We start from the raw sequence: 5,794 nt of genomic DNA, 5'->3' as shown, positions 1-5,794 counted from the left end.
TAATAGGTGTGGTGTGTCAGAAAAGCACACCACACATATTGCTGTTAACCGAAATGACCACCAGAATATGAAGGAATGTCTAAGAAAAAGTACTTAAGACATACAACATCTTGAACCAGATTTGAGATTGAATTTGAGTTGGGTCCTTCGCTGAGGAATTCCCAGCTCAAAGGAAAGGTTTCAAAGTTTGAGAAATCTCACTAAGGGTTTAAAGAGGTACCCAGGGAAAGGCTTGGATGCAATTTCTTTTAAAGAGGTACCCTACGAGCAGTTTGGCCACGCACGGATTCCTACCTTAAAGCCTCCTCTAGTAAAGCAACGGCCCATCATAAAGGAAATTAAACACCAGCTAACATTGGTCGTCGCACTCATCCCGTTTGGGCGACTGACCCCACATGCCTATCAAACTAACCCTAGGGCTAGCTGAGAAGAAAATTGCAAAGGGATTTGAGAAGGCTATATCGTAGTGGTGATTGGAGAATGTCTTATAGAGTCTGGAAAGAAGCTCTCCCAATAGTAGGAGATAAGCCCACAATTTGGACCAGCGGTACTACGGTGATGCTCCCACGATGCTTTGCCAGGATAAGAAAAAGCTCTCCTCTAGGAGAGAGTTTGGCATGACCTTGAGCCCCAACGGAAGTCCTTCCCCCAAAATGAGAAAGCTTGCCTCAAGAAAGAAACTTCGGTAATGTAGCGTATGGAGATCCTTCTTCATCCTTTACCGACAATGAAATCCCCAACGGAAGTCCTTCCCCCAAAATGAGAAAGCTTTCCTCAAGAAAGAAACTTCGGTAATGTAGCATATGGAGATCCTTCTTCATCCTTTACTGACAATGAAATGACCAAGAGAAAAAATAGAGGGGAAGAAAAAGAAGAAAATGAAGGAGCAGTGCAGAAGGAAGAAGAACCTATGCTCTCCCCAAGAATTCCTCACAGCTCTCTCTCTCTCTCGGCTCTCCCTTAGCTCCTGATACCAAATGTGCCAATCCTTCGAAATGAAAAGGATCAATTAGTTAAGCACAACACAACTCCTCCAAAATGACCAAAAAGCCACCATTGGTTGCACAAGAAGCTTCTAAAGTGACGACAAAAAGAGGCATTTTGCACCCCCCCCGAGGACCATCATCACCCCTTGATAAGTTAAAATATATAGTATTTTTATATGCATTTTTATACATATTTTTGAGATAATGTACTTTAATGAAATATATTTGTGTGTTTTTCTTTCAGGTACAATCAAATGGATGAAAAATGCTAAAAAAAGTGAAAAATAGTCAAATTTGGAGCAAAATGAAGAAAGGTGCAAAAATGAACTGGGGTGCCTAAAAGCCAGAGAGTAGCGCCGAAGCGCCAGGTACCTCGCGCTTTAGCATCAAAAGTAGTTATTTGATTTTTGAAGAGGTGTTTGAAGTAACTCTTGGTAAAAACGTGAGAAATATCTCATCGACACGAAAATTCATTCAATTGGTTTTAGAGGAGGCAACTTCTAGAAGATTTGTTAAATGGAGACACATTTTGAAGGGCCACCAATGCACCTTTTGGATTTTTATTAAAAGAAAACTTGGATCATCAAGACAAGAGTTAACCACCCATCAAATTTTACAGCCATCATCCATCCATGTCGTCGCAGCCACCGCTTTATTTTGAGTGTTAGTTTGTATTGTGAGTGAAGGAAGAGAGTTCGAAGGAGCTTCAAGACATTTGGTGGAGAGTAATTTAAAGGAACTTCAAGACATTTGATGGAGAGGATTTGAGATAAGTGTTTATCTTTGTGACTACACTTGATTTTAATTTAGATTTCTTGTTTGTGTGCATGATTTCTACTTTTAAACTCATGTGTGGTTGTGTTTTCTCCATGGACTCTAAATAGTTCTCTTTATCTTTTTCCTTAAAATGATAAGTGATTAAGTGTTGAAAGGAAGTTGTGTGAAGTATTAGGCTTCAATATTGGAAGAAGTTATGATGATTTGAAACCTTGGACTTCATTTAAATTTTGATTTGGCCAATTAAGATGTTAGTACCTATTGTGAGAGCATGTAAGATCCGAGATGGATCCGAGATGGTATTGTAGATCCGAGATGGTATTGTCTCAGTCAACAAATAGTTTAGAATCACATATTGATTTCATGTATGAGAATGTAGTTCATGGGATTGAATGCAAATAAATAGATAAATAAACTTTTTAAGGGTGAAGAATTAGAGGACTTTAGAGTGACAGGCTAAAAACCTCAATTTGATTTATAGTTTTAGGTTTTGATACGAGATGCTAGCCCCAAGGTGGAAGGAGAAGAGGGAACTCTAGAGTGTGAGCTAGTATCTTCCCTACCTAACAAGTCTTTAAGACTATTCAAACTTTAGATTATCTAATGTTCTTTATAGCAACTCTAGTAAGGGTAAAAAATATTATTGCTTCTATTTGACACAACACATTTAGAATAATACTTTCACAATAGAATTTCTCTACTTATTACTGATTCATGATGAGGAAAAATATATTTTACTTATACTGCCTTCATCTTGCAAGTTTTTAGTTAAGTTAATCAATTGCTTACTTTATTTTTCATATATAAAAAAAAATTACAAAAAGAATCAAATTTTCATTTCTATTTTAGCATCTTAAGTTTAAGTAAGAATATTATGCTAAGTAGATTTTTATCATCTAAAATTTCAAAACTTTCTAGTTTTCTAAAGTACATATTGATAATTTCACTGTGGGTTCGATATCCGGGGCTTAATTAAAAAGTCCTATATTACTTGATAATGATACGTATACTTGCTTAGTATCCCATATTTAAATATCATAATTATATTCTTATTTATTTCATAGTAGAAAACTTACTTAGTTTTTGCTTTGGATCAAGTTTTTGACTTTGTTGCAAATTAAGAATAACTATTAAAGAAATTAAGCATATAATCACATACATCACATTTTACATCTATAAAGAAAGTCGGGACCACCTCTCTATGAATACGACAACTTTGGGAGTCAAAATGGCACCCAAAAAGGTTATTTTCATGACATCACATTTTACATCTATAAAGAAAGTCGGGATCACCTCTCTATGAATACGACAACTTTGGGAGTCTAAATGGCACCCAAAAAGGTTATTTTCATGACCAAGGAAGTGACCGAAACCTAGGCACCCATTTGGTGCCGTGACACAAGGATTCTGGTGCTTAGGCACCACCCATGTGGCACTATAATGCTGACCTCTTGGGAAGGAGCTGGTTTTAAGCTATTTTTGGGGGCCTAAAAGCTCGGATTGGTGACTAGGCACCCAGAGACTTGCACCAGAATGTTGTGTTCTCAGATTGGGATGTCAAGGAAACATTTTTGGGTGCCTATGAGTCCAGGGTCGCCGTTGGGGCGCCGAACTAACCAAAAACCTTAGTTTTCGCTAGGAATGCTCGATAGAGCATTTTTGTGATTTGTAAACTATGAGAGACTTCATCTGAATGAAATTTATTTCTGTAACTCTAAAACAAAGTATTCTCATTTATCATTTACTAAAGAAATATGTGTCAATAGTCGTCCCATACCACGATGTGTGTAGGGTGTCTCAAACCTGAATTTTCCTATAACGCATGTAGGAAGATACCGCGACTTCCCTTGGCCATGGAAGGCTCCAAACGGAAGTTTGAATTCTAATCATCAAATTAGGAATGAAGCACATCTCATATCCTGGACAAGCCATCCCTTTGGCAGGTTCCCCGAGTAAGGCTAAATTGCCACAGCCCTAGCTTCTTGTCCCGAACTAGTGCTAAAGTCCTAAGTGGGTGGCTTGAGCTATCAGATGCTACGGAGGAACCTTAGACCATCTTGAGCCATACTGGTGGACAACTTACACTCGTAACATCCAAAAATGAAGCTAACACCCTCCATTCTTTTAGATCTTACCCTCCTCTCCTACTTGAGAGCAGAGCAGTCTCTTTTATAATATTCAAAAGGACGACTTTAAGGAAACAACAGACCAGCAAAGTATTTCAACACATCCTCACTTCTGTTTAGGAAGCATTCAAAACATTTCAATAAATTCTTTTCTCCTCACCACCATCATTACTTATGACGTATAAATATCGATTATCCCATAATGCGATATATCCTTTGTGGTGTTCAACACAATCAAGATCAGTCTTCCCTCTTCCATCAACTCGATAAAATCTTAGGTCTACGGGTTGCACATAAACTCATGGTGATGTGCAAAACTATCTAAGAACTCGATCTGGTAAGTGTCACTCAATATGCTCCAAGATAAACAGTGGTACCCTTGTCAATCATATCTCCTCACCAGAGAGACATATATCAACAACACATAATTTTATTTGATGATCATAAAGTTCCTATATAACCTATATTACAAAAAAATTATTTTTGAATATGTAATAAGTAAGCAATATACTCTAACAAATTTGGTATTTGAATTCAAACCCGACTCTTCAAGAGGCCATCAAACTCATCTTTGTATATCTTGACATTTAATGCAGACATTTGACGTACATAGTCCTCATTTCACTTGAATATATATTTTTACATTACTTTATCACATTAAGGAAGAAATTAAAAATAAAATCTGTGAAGACTATATCTAGATCCCAAGCTTATACCTTCAAGTTCTTGTAAGTATGGTACATGGAGTATTGGTCTTCCAATCTGAAGGTGTTCCCAAGACCACTCTTGCAGAAAGTGTAAACATCCAACAACATTAACACACTTGGGCTTGTTGCCTCATTTAACTTTTTATACATGTTTTACAAGATAAAACATACCCAGTGAATATGTGAAGAACAAAACTAAGTCTTCTATTAATGGTAGATGTTACAGTTGCACCTCAGTTCCAAATATATCAGGCAAAAAAAAAGGCAACCAAACTTGAATAAGATACATGCTCGAATATGCCTATGAAACTCAATACATTTCAAATATAAGTAACAGCTCCTATAAATTACCCATCTTAGTCATCTCAAAGGCAGGCAAGTCTGAGCTTGAGCTTGATCCATTTTAAATATGGATAGGTTGTCAGGATTCGTAGGATCGTGAGACATCATATTATGCTTTGGATGTCCTCCTAGCATAATTCTGGCCATGAAGCCCACTTTTATCAAACACAACCAAAACTCGGGCCACAATAACATGCCAATCAACTCAAAGTACCAAAATCATACTCACGTCTTATAATGTGATACTCGTCTCACAAAGTAGAACTTGAAAAATATTTGTCTGTGATAATCATCTCTCTATAAGTGACATTTAAGATGATGATTCAATTTAAAATATTTGATGCGTGCTGAAAAATCCACGGCGGTAGAGTAACAGATTATCATCTTACTGGATGATGATTCAATTTAAAATATTTGATGCGTGCTGGAAAATCCATGAGTAACAGATTATCATCTTACTGTTGTACGAGAATTTAACACACACAAAGATGAAAGAGAAATAAACAGTGATGACTCCAGAAACCTTTATGTGGAAAACCCGGAAAGAGAAAAAACCACGGCGCCTGACCCAGACGGCGCCTGGCCCTGTTGCGAAAATCCACTATTGATTGATGATTACAAAGACCCCTTGTCCCACAGACGGGAATGGGTTACTAGCTTTCCAAGTAATATCATCGACTGGCCACTTCTAGTCAGCAGTTGTTGACAGAAGTTTGATTACAAAGACCCCTTGTCCCACAGACGGGAATGAGTTACTAGCTTTCCAAGTAATATCGTCGACTGGCCACCTCTAGTCAGCAGTTGTTGACAGAAGTTGGTGGTGATTGACGGTAGGCGACGACAATCGATGACGGGC

The sequence above is a fragment of the Phalaenopsis equestris genome, unplaced genomic scaffold (genome assembly GCF_001263595.1).
Source record: "Phalaenopsis equestris unplaced genomic scaffold, ASM126359v1 Scaffold198392, whole genome shotgun sequence".
NCBI classification, from domain to species: Eukaryota; Viridiplantae; Streptophyta; class Magnoliopsida; order Asparagales; family Orchidaceae; genus Phalaenopsis; species Phalaenopsis equestris.
Note: the sequence above shows the minus strand (reverse complement) of the source record.